The 20626-nt window shown below is 37.9% G+C and overlaps 1 long non-coding RNA gene across 1 annotated transcript; it reads left to right on the top strand.

Annotated features, from left to right (window-relative positions):
* Positions 1 to 455: 455 nt before the first annotated feature.
* On the top strand, positions 456 to 20145 carry LOC139356573 (uncharacterized). Its single transcript, XR_011608598.1, has 3 exons — positions 456 to 541; positions 18832 to 18950; positions 19607 to 20145. It is a non-coding gene; the product is annotated as an uncharacterized lncRNA (long non-coding RNA).
* Positions 20146 to 20626: the final 481 nt, after the last annotated feature.

Raw genomic sequence — 20626 nt, 5'->3', positions numbered from 1 at the left:
ACTTCCATGACAACCTCTTCCTTTCCCACTTGGATGATTTTCCATTTTAGTATTTCTTTTCTTAAATAAAACATATGCAAAAAACCATCTCATTTAGAGAACAGAAGATGATAAAGCGTTTTCTTGTGCTTAAAATTTTGAATTATTCAAAGGCATCTTTGAGATGACTCGTTCCTGAATGTGTGCCTTAGAAAGACATATAATGGATGCTTATTCTATATTTTATAGAGTGATATAGTTTGGCTCTGTGTCCCCACCCAAATCTCATCTCTAATTGTAGTCTCCACATGTCAAGGGAGGGACCTGGTGAGAGGCGATTGGATCATGGGAGTGGTTTCCCCCATGCTGTTCTTGTGATAGTGAGGGAGTTCTCACAAGATCTGATGGTTTAAAAGTGTTTGACAGTTCTCCCTTCTCTCTCTCTCTTTCTCTCTCTCTCTCTCTCTCTCTCTCTCGCTGCCCTGTGAAGAAGGTACTTGCTTCTCCTTTGCCTTCCGCCATGATTGTAAGTTTCCTGAGGCCTCTCCAGCCATGCGGAACTGTGAGTTAATTAAACTTCTTTCCTTTGTAAATTACCCAGTCTCAGACAGTTCTTTATAGCAGTGTGAAAACGTATTAATACATAGAGTTTTCTTTATCCTTGCCACTTCGCCGTTTTTCCTTGTGCTTACTCTAACAAGTCAGATGGCAGACGAGCTGAAAGAGATGGAAATGCTGGGAGAGGTGGCTGAGCAGGAGAGTAATGTTTCTGCTCTCTCTCCTTCTGGATTCTTCTGTCCTTACTGTATCTGAGGATTGTTTCCTTGTTCCTGTTGAAGAAGAAACCCTCTTCATTCCTCCATAAAGGGCTTATCTAACCCTGTGTCCCTTCGTGAGGTGCAGTTTCCTGGGAAGTCTAAGAATGTGCAGCAAGAATTTACTAAAATATTTTCTCTAAACTTCAACTCTTATTTTACTCTCCGAATGAGCCCCAAGTTGGGCTCGTTTTTAAAGTAAAGATGTAATTAAAAATTATATCTAGAGCTGGAGCTATCTTTGAGGCTGAAGGTCATATTTTCATTAAAAAGGATGTAAATGTGCCCTTAGACTGCTGGAACTATTCCTTAGCCCCAAACATTACTCTTTGTCACTTTTAAAAATTATTGTTTTGGGTCTGAAGAAATTGTATTCCTAGTAATTCCTACTCGCTACATAGATGTGATATTGCAATAACCAATAAAGACTGTTATAAAGTCTTCTACAATCATTGTATGCTATACATATGCCTAGTAAATTTTAGCATCAGTAATTCCTAACTAAAAGTTTATAGAGAGAAATAAAAAACCACATGCCTTAGCACCATCCCAAACTTACAGTTGAATCAAAAATGTCCATTTGCACAATGTATTTTATAAATCTACTCATTATAATGCCTCCTTTTTCATTTCTACATTTAATAGTAAATGTCTATTTGATTAAAAAAAAAAAAAAATGAAGACCACACAAGTGACAAAAACAAAGCAGTTAGCAAAAATGACAACTCGGAGATTGTAAACTAAATTACAAGGTTTCAGCATAGTGTTCAAAAAGACTGCAAATTAGGAGTGTTACTTATGTTCAATTTTTAAGGCCAGGTTTGAATAACAAGCAAAAATATCACTTTTAGTCATAGGAGAGTATATGCAATTATTCCAAAAGAGTTGACAGAAAATCTGCTTCTGGCACTGTCTTAGTTAATGGTCTGATAAAAGTCATTTTTCTTACTTTATTTTATTATTATTTATTATTTTTTGAGACGGAGTCTTCCTCTGTCGCCCAGGCTGGAGTGCAGTGGCGCAATCTCGGCTCACTGCAAGCTCCGCCTCCCGGGCTCACGCCATTCTCCTGCCTCAGCCTCCCGAGTAGCTGGGACTACAGGTGCCCGCCACCACGCCTGGCTAATTTTTTGTATTTTTAGTAGAAAAGGGGTTTCACCGTGTTTGCCAAGACGGTCTCTATCCCCTGCCCTTGTAATCCGCCCGCCTCGGCCTCCCAAAGTGCTGGGATTACAGGCATGAGCCACCGCGCCCGGCCATTTTTCTTACTTTTAATATGTTTTTGAAGGAAGAACTGGACAGAGCCACATGGGGCTCTTTCTTCCTAAAAAAAACTATAATGCAGGAAAATTTTTCCTCTATTCTTTTGTGCTATTTTCTGAGCCCCAGTGTTAAGACTCCAGAAAAGGCAGAGAAGGCAAAGGAGACGGCCTTCTTTATACCAGCTTCAGGGTCTTCCTCTCTTCATGAGCTAACTTCACGTTCATTCATCCTTCTGTGTCCTCTTATGCACTTTTACTTTCTCCTTCTACCTTCAAAAAAGTCCTGGGTGGAAGAAAATCATACAGTCTCCAAGGGAAACATCAGAAAGAAAAGAATTCAACAGCCTCATGTTTGTTTATTTTGCTCACTAGAAACAACAGGTCCTTGCTGTACTCCTTGCTCAGTTGAGGCAAGTACAGAAACAATTGCAGGGTTATCTGTTCCAACTTTGAGCCGGGAGCTTCCAATTCCTGCCCAGTGGTGGAAGTCTTACTAATCCATTAGCTCTATTGGCATTTCTAACTGGGGGCCCTAAGTACATTGAACTGGCTGTGCTCAGTTTTTTTGTTTTTTTTTGTTTTTTTTTTTTGTTTTTTTTTTGAGACAGAGTCTTGCTCTGTCACCCAGGCTGGAGTGCAGTGGCACGATCTGGGATCACTGCAAGCTCCCCGTCCTGGGCTCACGCCATTCTCCTGCCTCAGCCTCCCGAGTAGCTGGGACTACAAGCACCCGCCACCACGCCTGGCTAATTTTTTGTATTTATAGTAGAGACGGGGTTTCACCGTGTTAGCCAGGATGGTCTCGATCTCCTGACCTCGTGATCCGCCCGTCTCGGCCTCCCAAAGTGCTGGGATTACAGGCGTGAGCCACCCCGCCCGGCCCAGAGTTTTAGTATCTCAGGATTGCTTCCTCCCTGTTCCTTCAAAAAGTGGAATAACAATTTTTAGAAGAACTCCCAGGTTAAAAATACATAAAACTCAATGTTGTATTTTCTAAAATAGCCTTTCCCAATATCTGATGTCCCCCTTTGGCAGAAGAAATGAAAATGTTTAATGGTATTTAGTTTGGAAAGCTGTAAGGCAGGATGGGTTTCTCTTCTCCTCTGATCTATCTCTGCATGGTCAGGTCACATTAGGTTTGGGAAAGACAAAGGAGATACAGAATAAGGTAAATCAGGCAAGATGCCTGAAATAATTGATTGCCCTAAATAGTATATTTACAAGAAAACCCTTCTTCATTAAATTGAATATAAATGAAACTCTGATCTACAAGCAAACATTCCACAGAAATATTAATTAGACTTTCTAAACTGGAGGAGCACTATTCTTGCTTAGTAGCATGGTTAAAGAACCTGTTATCACTTTAAAAATTGGGGAGTTAGATGGGCAGTTACCATGTTGTAGTACGTGTAAGTCATTTCTGAACCATTAAATAAATGCACACTGCAAGGAAACTCATCAGCAGGAGCAACAAGCTACTGTTTAAGAGTGGGTAGGGCAAAAGTGAAGGCGGGAGAGAGGTCATTTTCACATTCACCTTATTTTATAACAGCAAAAAGGAAGCCGCTTTATGCTACTAAGTATGTTGTAATGATCGTTTTTGAACCAGAAAAAAGCTTGCAAAATATTCAAATAGAATAGGAAGGTAACAGCTACTTTAATCAAAAAAAGTTTGAGGACAGGGTATTGGGTGGTCGTGGAAAGTAGATTTGGACCTCGAGTTTCCCTTGACTAACGTTTAAGTTGACATACACAAACTCTTTTGGGGAAGAAATTAATTGCATTGGTGTACTTACAGCTGTTTATTAAAAATGTGTCCTTACAGTGACTCTTCCATACACAGCCCTTCCTTTTACTGACGTCTCTATGCCATTAGTCACTTATTGTGGACAACTACCATGTCACTAGAAGCTGGGTTGATCCAGAAGTGTGCAACACACAATTATTCCTTTCTTTCTTTCTCCTCCTCTGCTCCTCAGTCCATGCCCAGAGACATCTCAGTCTCCTAGTGGGCATAAGTTAAGGGAAGACAAGGCCTTCTCCACCTCCCCAGTTGGGATCTGGGATCCAGGATATGTGCCAATGTGATAGAACAGTCTTTCTCTTTTAGGCTACTTTGCCATTGTTGCACATCCACAGAGAAAAATTCAAACGTATAAATCATGGACTAATTCTTGACATGTCATACCAGTATACTTGATTCTTCTTTCCACTTTCTGTTATGCAGTAATTGTGCAAAACCAAAGTTGCAGTCTGTTCATTTCAACACAGTTTTTAAAAATGTTTTATTTCCATAGGTTATTGGGGAACAGGTGGTGTTTGGTTACATGAGTAACTTCTTTAGTGGTGATTTGTGAGATTTTGGTGCACCCATCACCCAAGCAGTATATACAGCACCCAGTTTGTAGTCTTTTATCCCTCAACTCCTTCCCACCCTTTTCCCCTGAGTCCTCAAAGTCCATTGTATCATTCCGATGTCTTTGCATCCTCATACCTTAGTTCCCTCTTATAAGTGAGAACATATGTTTGGTTTTCCACTCCTCAGTTGCTTCACTTAGAATAATAGTCTCCAATCTCATCCAGGTCACTGTGAATGCCATTAACTAATTCCTTTTTATGGCTGGATAGTATCCCATCATATATATACCCATATATTATATATATTCCATCATATATATACATCATATGTCATATATACCATATCTTGATATGATATATATGGTATCATATATATGATATATATAGTGTGTATATATGCATATTCCGCAGTTTCTTTATCCACTCATTGAGTGATGGGCATTTGGGTTGGTTCCACATTCTTGCAATTGTGAATTGTGCTGCTATAAACATGTATGTACAAGTATCTATTTCATATAATGACTTCTTTTCCTCTAGGTAGATACCCAGTAGTGGGATTGCTGGATCAAATGGTAGTTCTGCTTTCAGTTCTTTAAGGAATCTCCACACTGCTTTCCATAGAGGTTATACTAGTTTACATACCCACCAGCAGTATAGAAGTGTTCCCTGTTCACCATATCCACACCAGCATCTTTTTAAAGTTATTATTATGGCCATTCTTGCAGGAGTAAGGTGGTATCACATTGTGGTTTTGATTTGCATTTCCATGATCAGTAGTGATACTGAGCATTTTTTCATATGTTTATTGGCCATTTGTATATGTTCTTTTGAGAATTGTCTATTCATGTCCTTAGCCTACTTTTTGATAGGATTCTTTGGTTTTTTCTTGCTTATTTGTTTGAGTTCGTTGTAGATTCTGGATATTAGTCCTTTGTCAGATGTATAGATTGTGAAGATTTTCTCCCACTCTGTGGGTTGTCTGTTTACTCTGCTATCTATTCCTTTTGGCATGCAAAAGCTCTTTAGTTTAATTAAGTGCTAGCTATTTATCTTTGTTTTTGTTGCATTTGCTTTTGGGTCCTTGGTCAAGAATTCCTTGCCTAAGCCAATGTCTAGAAGGGTTTTTTCAATGTCATCTTCTATAATTTTTATAGCTTCAGGTCTTAGATTTAAGTTCTTGATCCATCTTGAGTTGATTTTCATATAAGGTGAGAGATGAGGATCCAGTCTCATTCTCCTACATGTGGCTTGCCAATTATCCCAGCACCATTTGTTGTAAAGGGTGTCCTTTCCCCACTTTGTTTTTGCTTGCTTCATCAAAGATCAGTTGACTATAAGTATTTGGGTTTATTTCTGCATTCTCTATTCTGTTCCATTGGTCTATGTACCTATTTTCATACCAGTACCATGCTGTCTTGGTGACTATGGTTTATAGTATAGCTTGAAGTCAGGTAGTGTGATGCCTCCAGATTTGTTTTTTGTTTATTGCTTTTGGGTTTTTGTTGTTGTTGTTGTTGTTGTTTTGATTTTAGGTTTTGTTTTGTTTTTTTTGTGTGTGTGTGCTTAGCTTTGCTTTGGCTATGCAGGTTCTTTTTGGGTTCCTTATGAGTTTTTGGATTGTTTTTTCTAATTCTGTGAAGAATGATGCTTGTATTTTGATGGGAATTTCCTTGGATTTGTAGATTGCTTTTAGCAGTATGGTCATTTTCACATGGATTGATTCTACCCATCCATGAGCATGGGATGTGTTTCCACTTATTTGTGTCATCTGTGATTTTTTTCAGCAGTGTTTTGTAGTTTTCCTTGTAGAGGTCTTTCACCCCCTTGGTATATTCCTAAGGTTTTGTTTTTGTTTTTGTTTTTTGCAGCTATTGTTAAAGGGGTTGAGTTCTTGATTTGATTCTCAGCTTGGCCGTTGTTGGTGTATAGAAGAGCTGCTGATTTTTGTACATTAATCTTGTATCCAGAAACATTGCTGAATTCATAGATGGCTTTTATTACATTGAGGTATGTCCCTTTTTGCTGATTTTGCTGAGAGTTTTAATCATAAAGGGATGCTGGATTTTGTCAGATGCTTTTTGTCTATTGAGATGATCGTGTGATTTTTATTTTTAATTCTGTTTATGTGATGTATCACATTAATTGACTTGCATATGTTAAACCATCCCTGCACCCCTGGTATGAAACCCACTTGATCATGGTGAATTATCTTTTTGATATGTTGTTGGATTCGGTTAGCTAGTATTTTGCTAAAGATTTTAACTTTATGTTCATCAGGGATATTGGTCTGTAGTTTTCTTTTTTGATTATGTTCTTTCCTGATTTTGGTATTAGGGTGATATTAGCTTCATAGAATGATTTTGGGAAGGTTCCCTCTTTCTCCATTTTTGTGGAATAGTGTCAATAGGATTGGTACCAATTCTTCTTTGAATGTCTACTATAATTCTGCTGTGAATCCATCTGCTCTGGGACTTTTTTTGTTGGTAATTTTTAAATTACCATTTCAATCCCACTGCTTATTATTGGTCTGTTCAGAATATCCAATTATTTCTGATTTGAGCTACAAGGATTATATCTTTCCAGGAATTTGTCCATCTCTTCTAGGTTTTCTAGTTTATACACATAAAAATGGTCATAGTAGCCTTGAATGGTCTTTTGTATCTGTGTGGTGTCAGTTGTAATATCTCCCATTTCTCTTCTAATTGAGCTTATTTGGATTTTCTCTCTTCTTTTCTTGGTTAATCTTGCTAATGGTCTATCAATTTTATTTATCTTTTCAAAGAAGCAGCTTTTTGTTTCAGTTATCTTTTATTTTGTTTTTTGTTTGTTTCAATTTATTTAGTTCTGCTCTGATCTTGGTTATTTCCTTTCTTCTGGTGGGTTTTGGTTTGGTTTGTTCTTGTTTCTCTAGTTCCTTGAGTTGTGACCTTAGATTGTCTGTTTGTGCTTTTTCAGACTTTTTGATATAGGCATTTCGGGCTATGAACTTCCCTTTTAGCACCACCTTTGCTGTATCCCAGAAGTTTTGATAGGTTGTGTCACTATTGTCATTCAATTAGAAGAATTTTTAAATTTCCATCTGATTTCATTTTTGATCCAATGATCAGGAGCAAGTTATTTAATTTCCATGTATTCACATGGTTTTGAAGGTTCCTTTTGGAGTTTATTTCCAGTTTTTTTCCACTGTGGTCAGAGATAGTGCTTGATACAATTTCAACTCTCTTAAATTTATTGAGGCTCATTTTGTGGCCTATCATATGGTCTGTCTTGAAGAAAGTTCCATGTACTGTTGAATAGAACTCATATTCTGCAGGTGTTGTGTAGATGTTCTGTAAATATGTGTCAAGTCCATTTGTTCCAGAGTACAGTTTAAATCCATGGTTTCTTTGTTGACTTTCTGTCTTGATGACTTGTCTAGTGCTGTCAGTGGAGTACTGAAGTCCCCCACTAGTATTGTGTTGCTATCTCATTTCTTAGGTCTGTTAGTAATTGTCTTTTAAATTTTGGAGCTCCAGTGTTAGGTGCATATATATTTAGGATTGTGATATTTTCCTGTTGGACAAGTCCGTTTATCATTATATAATGTCCCTCTTTGTCTTTTTTAACTGCTCTTGTTTTAAAGTTTATTTTGTCTGATATAAGAATAGCTACTCTTCCTCATTTTTGGTGTCCATTTGCATGGAATGTCTTTTTCCACTCCTTCACCTTAAGTTTATGTGAGTCCTTAGGTGTTGGGTGAGTCTCTTGAAAGCAGCAGGTAGTTGGTTGGTGAGTTCTTATCTATTCTGCAGTTCTGTATCTTTTAAGTGGAGCATTTAGGCCATTTACATTCAATGTTAGTATTGAGATGTGTGGTACTATTCCATTCATCGTGCTTTTGTTGCCTGTATACCTTGGTTTTTTTATTTTTTTTTTAACTTGTGTTTTTGTTTTATCGGTTCTGCATGATTTATGCTTTAAAGAGGTTCTGTTTTGATGTGTTTCCAGGATTTGTTTCAAGATTTAGAGCTCCTTTTAGTAGTTCTTGTAATGCTGGCTTTGTGGTGGTGAACTCTTTCAGCATTTGTTTGTCTGAAAAAGACTATACCTTTCCTTCACTTATGAAACTTAGTTTCACTGGATACAAAATTCTTGGCTAATTGTTTTGTTTGAGGAGGCTGAAGATAGGGCCCCAATCCCTTCCAGCTTGTAGGGTTTCTCCTCAGAAATCTGCTGTTAAACTGATAGGCTTTCCTTTATACCTGGTGTTTTTGCCTCACAGCTCTTAAGATTCTTTCCTTCCTCTTAACTTTAGATAACCTAATGACAATGTGCCTAGGTGATAATCTTTTTGCAATGAATTTCCTGGGTGTTCTTTGAGCTTCTTATATTTGGATGTCTAGGTCTCTAGCAAGGCCAGGGAAGTTTTCCGCAATTATTCTTCCTAATGTATTTTTCAAACTTCTAGATTTGTCTTCTTCCTCAGAAATGCCGATTATTCTTAGGTTTGGTCATTTAACATAATCCCCAACTTCTTGGAGGCTTTGTTCATACTTTCTTATCCCATTTTTCTTTGTCTTTGTTGGATTGGGTTAATTTAAAAATCTTGTCTTCAAGCTCTGAAATTCTTTTTTCCACTTGTTCAATTCCACTGCTGAGACTTTGCAGAGCATTTTGCATTCCTATAAGTGCATCCATTGTTTCCTGAAGTTTTGATTTTTTATTTATGCTATCTATTTCATTGACCATATCTCTCTTCACTTCTTGTATCATTTTTTTTATTCCCTTATATTAAGCTTTGCCTTTCTCTGGTGCCTCCCTGATTAGCTTAATAACTAACCTTCTGAATTCTTTTTCAGGTAAATCAGGGATTTCTTATTGGTTTGGATCCATTGCTGGTGGCTAGTGTGATTTTTTGGGGGGTGTTAAAGAGCCTTATTTTGTCATATTACCAGAGTTGGTTTTCTGGTTCCTTCTCATTTGGGTAGGCTCTGTCAGAGGGAAGGTCTAGGGCTCAAGGCTGTTGTTCAGATTCTTTTGTCCAGCTGGGTGTTCCTTTGATGTAGTACTCTCCCCCTTTTCCTATGGGTGTGGCTTTCTGAGAACCAAGCTGCAGTGATTATCTGTCTTCTGGGTCTAGCCATCCAGCAAGTCTACCAGGCTCCAGCCTGGTACTGGGGATTGTCTGCACAGAGTCCTGTGATGTGAACCGTCTATGGGTCTCTCAGCCATGGATACCAGCACCTGTTCCAGTGGAGGTGGCAGGGGGTGAAATGGACTCTGTGAGAGTTCTTAGCTTTGGTGGTTTAATGTTCTATTTGTGTGCTGGTTGGCCTCCTGCCAGGAGGTGGTACTTTCCAGGGAGCATCAGCTGTGGTAGTATCTCAACACAAATGTAACAGGACCTTCTTAATCCCCTTCTTTGGAGAAAGTACTACTGAAACTAAAATCTTTTGGGTAAAGTACTCCTAATATTAAAACTAGTCAAAGATATACAATCACACAAGTACATTTGTGTAATAAAAAATGTGCTTGAGCAGCAACAGAAATGTAATCTTCCAGGATAATAGGTCCTTCAGTCTGACTTGCTTATCAGTGAATGCCACATTCCATACACTGTTGAAGTGAGAGGCCACATTCCACAACAAAAAAGAATACCAAGATTTTAAGAGTTTTTAGGTTTTCAGTTCTGAACTGCAAAGCAACCAGATCCCATTGTATTGTTCAAAAATTTTAAGTGTTTTAAAATTCCTCAAAAGACATCTGACATGGAAAATGGTATTATTGCTGCAATCATTTTAATATTTAGATAAATACAAGCATCTCCTAGAAAACCCTGGGGAAAAAAATAATCTTCCTACTCTATTCTACCTTTCTGTGCTATTTCCTGAAATGGAGAACCCCATTTTGGTATCTGTGAAGCCTGTCATGAATTTGACAGCATTCCCAGGATGGAATGATTTTCACATTTGGGAAGTAGAATGAAGACAAATGAAAAGAACCATATAATTCTTTCACAGTGAATAGGCTAAAAGCTGGCTTAACAGTATTCAATGGTGTAAATGGTTAGTCTAAGAGAGATGATGACAAGCTTAACTTCATTCCACTCAGGACAGGGTAAAAGAAAATGGACTTAAAGTCGCACAAGAAAAAGATGTATTGTGTATGCATAATTACATGCACAGACATATATTGGACACACACATATACATACACATAAATACACACAGTCTTCATAGAGCGTTAGTGTATGTTATTTTCTTTCTCTGGTGCATCTTAAAGTTTAATAACTTAGTTTGGGCTTACAATAGAAATAACCTATGCAGAAGTTCAGAAGTGAATTTATTAGACTCCATAACAACCATATTATGTAGTTATAACAATAGATACTCATTGCAGGTCCTGTGACAAATAACACGAATGGCTGCCATAGACAAGAAGATAATAAACAACTTTGGCTATGGAGTTAAAGTTCATATCACTTTTTAGAAGAAAATTTCCTTGAATTTGTATATATAAAAATTATATAAATATATGTGTGTGTGTGTGTGTGTGTGTGTGTGTGTGTGTGTGTGTATAGTTTCTGTCATACATACAACCCGTTATTAAATTTTAAAAAGCTATAGCAGGGCATTAGGAAATACCTGCATATCTTTGTATAGAAGAGTATCATAATATAAAATTCAAGTCTAAAAGCAAATAAAGGTTTGACTAGTTATGTGTCCCCAGGGAATATTTTTGTTTTTGTTTTTTCTTTATTATTATACTTTAAGTTCTAGGAATATTTGTTTTGAAGCTTTTAATTTTAATCTTTGTTCAGTAACCATGTCATTTCCTAAAACTATTTGGTATATGGTATTTTTTCTTATATCTTCTTATAATACTTCCTCAACCTTCTTTGAAGGCTCTTCCTTCCCTCCATTCCCTTTAGATATTTAACCTTTAAAGATAACTAGTTATGCTCCTATGTGCATGGAGGTTGAGAAGCCCAGTGGGGAGGAGAAATCATTCAAAAAGATGGAAGAGCAAGAGCAAAAATACAGGAATATGGAACAATGTTAAATGTCTAGGGAAATGCAAATATTGGGTGTGGCTGAAGTATTGCTTCTTGTTTGGGAGAGAGACAGTGAAGATGATGCCAATCAATAGATAGGGCTACAGATATACAGGCTATGAAGGTCTTGTTTATCACATTCTGAGGTTTGGAGCTTCTCCTCTAGGCAATGGGCAGCTAACGATGGGTTTTAAGCACAACAGTTGGATCATCATATTCAGATTTAGAAAAATCATTCTGGCAACAGTGTGGAGGATTTACTGGAGAGAAAATATGACCATAGGCAGAAAAGACTATTTGAAGACTGATTTAAAGCAGTAATGGAGGAAATGGAAAGGAAGGTAGTTAGTCAAAAAGAAATTGAAAGGAAAGAATCTATAGGACTTAGCACTAATTGAATGAGAAGTTAGGTGAGAGGGTAGAATCCAGGATGACTCTGAATGTTCTGAATACAGAGGCCAGGTGTTTGATGGTACCATGTATTGAGACATGGTACCCAAAATAGGGAAACCTGTAGAGACAAAAAGTAGATTAGCAGTTCTTTAGGGCTAGGTGAAGAGTGAATGGTGGGGATGGGGAGTGATAGCTAAAGGATATGGAGTTTCTTCTTGTGATGATAAAAAATATTCTAAATTGACTATCATGATAATTGCTGATATCTGTGAATATACCAAAAAGCATAAAATTATATAAGCGGGTGAATTGTATGGCATGTGAATTATATCTTAAACTGTTTTTTAAAAAAGAGCAAAACTGAGATTTCCTAAGGAAGAAGAAATATCTTCCTCAGTAACTTCAGTTTCTGCCAGAGAGTTTCCAACATGTTGACATGCCCAATAGATTTGGGACTTGCTGGCCCCCACAATCATGTAAGCTAATTCATTGAGATAGATAGATAGATAGATAGATAGATAGATAGATAGATAGATAGACAGCCAGCCAGCCAGACAGCATGACTGATAGATATAGAGTAAGAGATTTAGACAGATATTAATAGATGAGATAGAGAGATTGATTGATTGATTCATTCATTGATTCATTGATTTTTATATCTCTCACTGGTCCTCTTTCTCTGGTAGAACCCTGACTAATACAGATTTTGAAACTGGGAAGAGGAATGCTGCTGTAATAATTACCTAAAAATGTGGGCAGTGGTTTTGGAATTGGTTACTGGTAGAGGCTGAATTCTGAGATACTTGACAGAAAATCATAGATGGCCTAGCAGAGATTAGTGGAAATACAGATGACAAGAATGCTTCTGGTGAAGTCTCCAGAGAAAAGAAGGAACATGTTGTTAGAAACTGGAGGAAAGGTGAACCTTGTTAAAAGTGGGAAGAAATTGGCTCACCTGTGTTCTATTACACTTTGGTAAAGCGGAACTTGTAAGAGATGAACTTTAATATTTAGCTGAGGACATTTCCAAGTAAAGTGTTGAAAGTGCTGCCTGGTTTCTTCTTGTTTCTTATAGTAAAATGCAAAAGTAAAGAGATAAATTGAGGAAGCAAAAAGTCAAGAAAAAATGAATCAGCACTTGATAATTCTGGAGGATCTGATTCATAGGACAAAGAATGCTAAAATCAGAAAATTCACTATTGAGAAATCCTGTTCCAGAAAGAAGGCCAAGTGTGTAATTTGAAAACCTTTTGCTAAAGAAATTAGGTATGTGATTCATGGATGCAATCAACCATGTTAGCAGAATCCAATAATAAATATTAGTTTATCTAAGAAGAGAACCCTTTTGCTTGATGGTGTGGATCCCCGTGACACACACTGGAGGCTCACAGATGTTTGAGAATATTATGCTAGAAGAAACATTATGAGGTTGGCCTGAAGGAGACAGAGACTGGATAAAATTTTAAAAGGTTGTCAGACTCCTAAAAGTCTTCAGGGCAGGAAATGGGCTTATAGAGTTATTCTGCTGGAAGCATGTGCTATTCAAAACAAAACAAAACAAAACAAAACAAAACAAGGAAGAATAACTCCAAGAGCAAAAGTGCCATTGGCCCAGGGGCAAAGGGCAGTAGAGCCACTGCCAAGGGCACAAAGCACAGTGGAGCTGCTGCAGGCCACAAAGGATGACAAAGCCACAGGCAAAGAGTGTGGAGCCACAAGCCACAGATGATTATTCTCAGGCATTGAAATCTAAGGAACCTGGCCCTGCCAGATTTCAAATTTGCTTGGTACTGGTGACTCCTTAATTTCTTCCAATTTTTCTCTTTTGTAATAGAGTTGTTTATATTACACCCATCCCACCATTGTATTCTGAAGGCACACAACTGGTTTTCTAGGTTCACAGGTCCCCATGTGGACAGAAAGTTTGCCCCAGGATAGATCAGACCCAGGATATTATCTATACCTGATTTAGACCATAAGATTTTGGAATAATAGTTGATGCTTAATGGGTTGAGACTTTTGATAATGTTGGGATGTAGAAAATGAATTTTGCATGTGAGATAAACATGAATTTTGAGGGATCAGAGGACAGACTGTAATGGTTAGAATACTGTCCTCCCAAAAGATACATCTAGTCAGAACCTATAAATGTGACTTTATTTGGAAGAATGGTCTTTGCAGATGTACTAAAGGATCTTGAAAAGAGATCACCCTGGATTAGGGCAGTCCCTAAATCCAGTGAAAATTTCTTGTAAGAGAAGAGAAGGGGAAACAGACACTGAGATATAAGGAAGAAGAACATGAGAATGAAGAGGCAGATTTTGGAATTGTGCTGTCACGAACCATGGAATTCCTGGAATCACCAAAACCTGCAGGGGGCAAGCGAAGATTCCCTACAGCCTTCAGATGGAGTGTGGCCCTGCAAACCAGACATATCTCAGAGATACTGCAGATTGAGTTCCAGAAAACTACAATGAAGTAAGTCCCACAAAATTTTTTTCCGAGTGCATGTAGAAGCTCTGTTTATACTATACACTATTAGGTATGCAATAGCATTATGTCTAAAAATGTACATACCTAAGTTTAAAAAGTACTTTAATGCTAAAAATGATAATGATCATCTGAGCCTTCAGCGAGTGATTATCTTTTTGCTGGTGAAAGGTTTTGCCTCAATGTTGATAGCTGACTGAGCATTGTGGTTGAAAGTAGAGGTGGCTGTGACAATTTCTTAAAATAAGACGACAATTAAGTTTGCTGCATTGATTGACCCTTTCTTTCATGAAAGAATTATCTGTAGTGCAATGCTGTTTGATAGCATTTTACCTACAGTAGAACTTCTTTCAAAATTGGAGTCAATCCTCTCAAACCCTACCATTGCTTTATCAACTAAAGTTTATGTAATATTCTAAGTCTTTTGTTGTATTTTTTTTTTTAATTGAGATGGAGTCTCGGTCTGTCGCCTAGCCTGGAATGCAGTGGCCGGATCTCAGCTCACTGCAAGCTCTGCCTACCGGGTTCATGCCATTCTCCTGCCTCAGCCTCCGGAGTAGCTGGGACTACATGCGCCCGCCTCCTCCCTGGCTAGTTTTTTGTATTTTTTAGTAGAGAGGGGGTTTCACCATGTTAGCCAGGATGGTCTCGATCTCCTGACCTCATGATCTGCCTGTCTCGGCCTCCCAAAGTGCTGGGATTACAGGTTTGAGCCACTGCACCCGGCCTTTCGTTGTAATTTTAACAACGTTCACAGCACCTTCACCAGAAGTAGATTCCACTTCAAGAAACCACTTTCTTTGTTAATCCATAAGAAGCAACTCCTCATTCATTAAAGTTTTGTTATGAGATTGCAGCAATTTAGCCACATCTTCAGGCTCCACTTCTAATTCTAGTTCTCTCGATATTTATCTCTACCAAATGCAGTTTCTTCCTCTACTGAAGTCTTGAACTCTTCAAAGTCATTCATGAGGGTGGGATCCACTTCTTCCAAACTCCTATTAATGTTAATATTTTTATCTCCCACCATGAATCATGAATGTTCTTAATGGCATCTAGAATGGTAAATCCTTTTCAGAACATTTTCAATTTACTTTTCCCAGATCCATCAGAGGAATTACTATTTATGGAAGCTATAGTTTTACAAAATTGATTGCTTAAATAATAAGACTTGAAAGTCAAAAGTACTCCTTGAGTCATGGGCTGCATAACAATACTAATCTCTTTGTACATCTCCATCAGAGTTCTTGGATGACTTGGTGCATTGTCAACGAGCAATATTTTGAAAGTAATCTTTTTTCTGAGCAGTAGGTCTCAACAGTGGACTTAAAATAGTCAGTGGACCATGCTATAAATGCATGTGCTGCCATCCAGGCTTTGTTTTTCCATTTACAGAGCATTGGCAGAGTATATTTAGCACAGTTGTTAAGAGGCCTAGGGTTTTCAGAATGGTCAAAAAGCACTGGCTCCAACTTAAAGGCACCAGTTGTATGAACCCCTAAAAAGAGAGTCAGCCTGTCCTTTGAAGTCAGCCATTAACTTTTCTGTTCGAGCTATGAAAGTTCTAGATTGCATCTTGTTCCAAAGGAAACCTAATTTATCTTAATTGAAAATCTATTGTTTAGTGTGGCCATTTTCTTTTCTTTTTTCTGGTTTTTTTTGTTGTTGTTGTTGTTGTTGTTTTTAGATGGAGTCTCACTCTGTCAACCAGGCTGGAGTGCATTGGCATGATCTCAGTTCACTGCAATCTCCACCTCCCATCCCAGGTTCAAGTGATTCTCTTACCTCAGCCTCCTGAGAAGCTGGGATTACAGATGTGTGCCACCACACCTGGCTAATTTTTGTATTTTTTTTGTAGAGATGGGTTTCACCATGTTGGCCAGGCTGGTCTTGAACTCCTGACCTCAAGTGATCCAGCTGCCTTAGCCTCCCAAAGTGCTGGGATTATAGGAATAAACCACCATGCCCAGGCTTGTGTGGCCATTTTCATTCATTATCTTAGCTAGATTTTCTGGAGAATTTGCTGCAACTTCTCCAGCAACATTTGCCACTTCACTGTGCAGGATTATTTTACTAAGATGGGTTCTTTCTTTAGACCTCATGAACCGACCTCTGTTAGCTTCACACTTTTTTTCTGCACCCCCCTCATCTCTCAGCTTTTATAGAATTAAAGGGAGTTAGGGTTTTACTCTATGTTAGGCTTTGGCTTAAGGAAATATTGTGGCTCGTTTGATCTTTCATCCAGACCACCAAAACGTTCTCCAGCAATAAGGTTGTTTGACTTTCTTATTATTAGTGTGTTCATGGAGTAGCGCTTTTAATATCCTTCAAGAACTTTCTCTTTGCATTCACAACCTGGCTAAATGTTTGGCAGAAGAAGCCTAGCTTTTGGTCTGTCTAAGCTTTTGACATGCCTTCCTCACCAAACTTAATTATGGCTAGCTTTTGATATAAAGAGAAAGATGCACAATTCTCCCTTTCACTTGAGCACTTAGAGGCTATGGTAGGGCTAATAATTGGCCTGATTTTAATATTGTCATATCTCAGGGAATAGGGAAGTCCAAGGAGAGAAAGAGGTGAGGAAAGAGCCGGACAGTGGAGCAGTTAGAACACACATAACATTTATTGATTACGTTTGCTGTGTTCTGTGTGTATGGTTTGTTGCACCCCAAAACAATTATAATAGTAACATTGTAATATTATATTACAATAGTAATATAATACAGTGATCACAGATCACTATAACAGCTATAATAATAATGAAAAAGTCTGAAATATCATGAGAGCTACAAAAATGTGACACAGAGACAGGAAGTGAGCATGTACTGTTGGAAAAACAGCACTGATAGACTTGCTCAATGCAGGGTTGCCTCAAACCTACAATTTGTAAAAATTGCAATATCTGTGAAGCAGAATAAGGAGAAGCACAATGAAGCAAAGTGTGCCTGTACCTGAATTTCAGACCCCTGCGCTCTAGAACTGTAAAAAAATAAATTTCTATTGTTTAAGCCAGTAAGTTTGTGGTAATTTGTTATGGCAGCCCTGGGAAACTAATACCCTTGGCAAGAATGAATTCTACTGCCAGCTCATACTCTTTATCCAGATCATCACTCATCCCTAATAACTTATATTTGATGCTGGATCCAATTTTCTGTCATAGATTTACCTCCGCATTGTGGAAAATTTATCCTCAAGTGTCCCATTGTCCTTTCCTACAATCAGCTTTAGTTGGAGCCATCCCATAGAACAGACATTATTTTATATATCTGAACCTCAGTAGGAGGACAGAGTGGTCAGGATACCTGCTGATTTTCTTCTAAGAGAATCCTCCGCTGTATGTAAATTTGTGGATGCAAGAGAGACCTGCTGGAAAGAGTGCACCTAGTTCCAGATACCAGAGCACCCAGACCCTAATAAACAGAGCAATATTGCAATCCCTGCAATATCTGAATTTCAAAATATTCTGTTGTACACGATAAGTGTACACGATAAGCGTACTTAATTCTAAATGTATTTTAATTTATCTTTAACATATTATATTTATGATTACTGTAGGCCAGTGGTTTGGGTTGTAAACTTAAGACATAGCTTCTGTCTTCTGAGAATTAATAATCTACTTGGAAAGTACCTACTTATTTTCATAATAATATTTCTTTATAAATAAATAGAATAAAATATAAATAAATTAAATAGGATAAAATATACTAGGCATTCTGTTAAGCACATACACACAGAAACCTCTCGTGGTTATAATCTATTAGAACAAAATAGATAGAGGTTTTAGTAGTTTCAAATATACCTTCTTATCCCATTGCACTCACTATTGAATTTCTTATTATATCAATGTGTTACTTTTTAATAAACTAATCACCCTCTTTTAGAGGCAAAAGAATTAAGATGATTATTATGCTTAACATATGGCAATGTGGGATCCACTTCATGGATGAGAATTGCGGCTTATTTAGCAGAGTATTTAACACAGCATGGGAAACGGAATTGTCCTCTCTGACTTCAATCTCAAAGGTTTGGTATTCAGCTGAGCTTCATTTCAGAGCCATTATGATTCTGTGAGTCATAAACATAAACATTTATTTTTAACTAATATTTGAAATGCTTCGGATAAGTTGGATGCTGTAACAGCTGCTCTTCTGAATGTCATTCCGTAATTAAGAACCATTCCTGAAACAATAGATAATAATCACACACTGAATTCTTCTGATATTGGGGCATTTCATCTTCCTCTTGCGCTTAGCAGGTATGTTCTTTAGGAATAAGAGTTGGCTGTGTATTGCAGAAAAAAAAAGAATGCCTTAAACAACAGAACTTTATTTCTCCCTTAAACCTAAACAAGAAGGCTTATATGGACAGACCTGGGCCCCCATGGTGGCTCCTCAAAGTCTTCAGAGGCCCAGGCTCAAGGTATCTTTCTTCCCAACCTCCTAAAGCATGGCTTCCATTCCCAAAATTTATTCACATTTCCAATATGGCTGATTTATTCCAGTGGTCACATCTCCATGAAGAAGGAAGAGAAGAAAGAATCCTCCCCTCATTTTCAGAAGCTTTCCTGAAAGTCTTGAAAACACTTGCACTTACATTATATTGGCCACATCAATCTGCAAGGTAAGCTGGAATATGCAGTTTTCAGCTGGGCCCATTTTGAGGGTTTGGTTACTAAGAAACAAAAAGAGAATAGATTTGAGGAGGCAATTAGTGGTCTGTGATGCAGCAGAGTATCTACATATACCATAGGTCAGCTTCTGAAGGTTACACTTAGAGTTACAGTGGTGGTGCGAAATGTACCTCTCACTGTTGACACTTACCAATTTACATTCTTTTCATCACTTTGCCTGAGCAGCCACAATCCAAAAAAGTAAAGAAGCTTCCATTTTATATGTCATAAGATAATTTTATATTTTAAAATTCTGGTATCTAAATAAAGATAATTCTAACAAGGTGAAAAGAAACAGTAGCTCCAAGGGTTTAAGAAAAGTCCATTGTCCAAGGTACTGTGTTAGGGCTTTCTTAATAGCAATGTAGTAAAAATCAATACTGAGCCATCATCTGTTGCTGTGTTTTCAGGTACGTCTGGATGTGTTTGTCAAATAGATGGAGTAGACTGACAAAATATGTTTTCAGGGGGGTCTGAAGTACTTAGTGGCAGGGAAGGAGACAAGCATGACAAGGCTGACCTCTGAAGTGATATGAGAATAGAGATTCTGAGAACAGCATGGTTGAGACTGAGAAAATCTCTTCCCAACATTGTTCCCTTGATGCAGGTCTGGAGACTCAGAAGAAAGAAGCCATGAGTAAAAATGGAAAAAATCTCTCTCTAAACTCTCTAACAGTTTGGGGCCCAGGCAGAACTGCCTTGGGGTGCATCTAACACAGTGCAACCCTGTAAGTACGGAAAGCATCTTCTTCAATTCCACAGTAAGCCACCTCAAAGTTTTGTGATGCTCAGAGCTTGCTGATATTGGACGTATCAGTGTACAACTGATATGTCCAATACCCAGGGGTGCAATAGCACAGGCTCACACAGTACCTCCCTGCTGCCACTCTGCCAGGCCAGATGTATAGTGCTTCTCACAGCATGGCAGAGGGCAAGTTGAGAAGAAGCACCATCCGCCCTACCTGGAAAAGTGAAAATAGCCACAAATAGGGACACTACTCTGCCCAGAATTGCAGGGGAGATATCAGGGGGATAAACTGCACTTGAGCACACATGAAGTATTCCCGGGGCTGCTGGAACTGGGTAGAGGATGAGACACTGCTGGCAGGACTGCATAAAGGTCTAAACACCTGCATGGTTAGTGGTTTACAGCTAAGATAATGTGAACTACATGTGTATTTTTCCTGGTAAGAATAGTCCTACACCAAAACTGAAAAAAAAAAAAATGTTTAAGAGAAAAAAGTAATATGATGTGACTTTGCATGTTACTGTGGAATGGTGAAATGGGTTTTACTATAGATACCAAATACAGACCTTCAAGACATTTGTAATTCGTGTCATTCAAAAATATTTATTAAACACCTACTATATGTCCTATAAATTTCTAGGATACAGTGGTGAATCACAAAGATGTGACTGGAAGAGTCAGGTTGAAGCCAATGTCAGATGTGAGCTGTAGAAGTTAGTGGTTCAGTTTGCCCCAAGAAATTCACCAACATATTACATTTACTCCAAAAAAAAAAAAAAAAGTGTATCTGGTTACCTTGACAGACTAAATTATTGCTCCAATATTTTTACTTATTATACATTATTATAATTATACATTAGATAGCCTTTTTCATGTGAC

This window comes from Macaca nemestrina, chromosome 10 (assembly GCF_043159975.1).
Source record: "Macaca nemestrina isolate mMacNem1 chromosome 10, mMacNem.hap1, whole genome shotgun sequence".
Lineage (NCBI taxonomy): Eukaryota > Metazoa > Chordata > Mammalia > Primates > Cercopithecidae > Macaca > Macaca nemestrina.
This window is presented reverse-complemented; position numbering and strand designations above follow the sequence as displayed.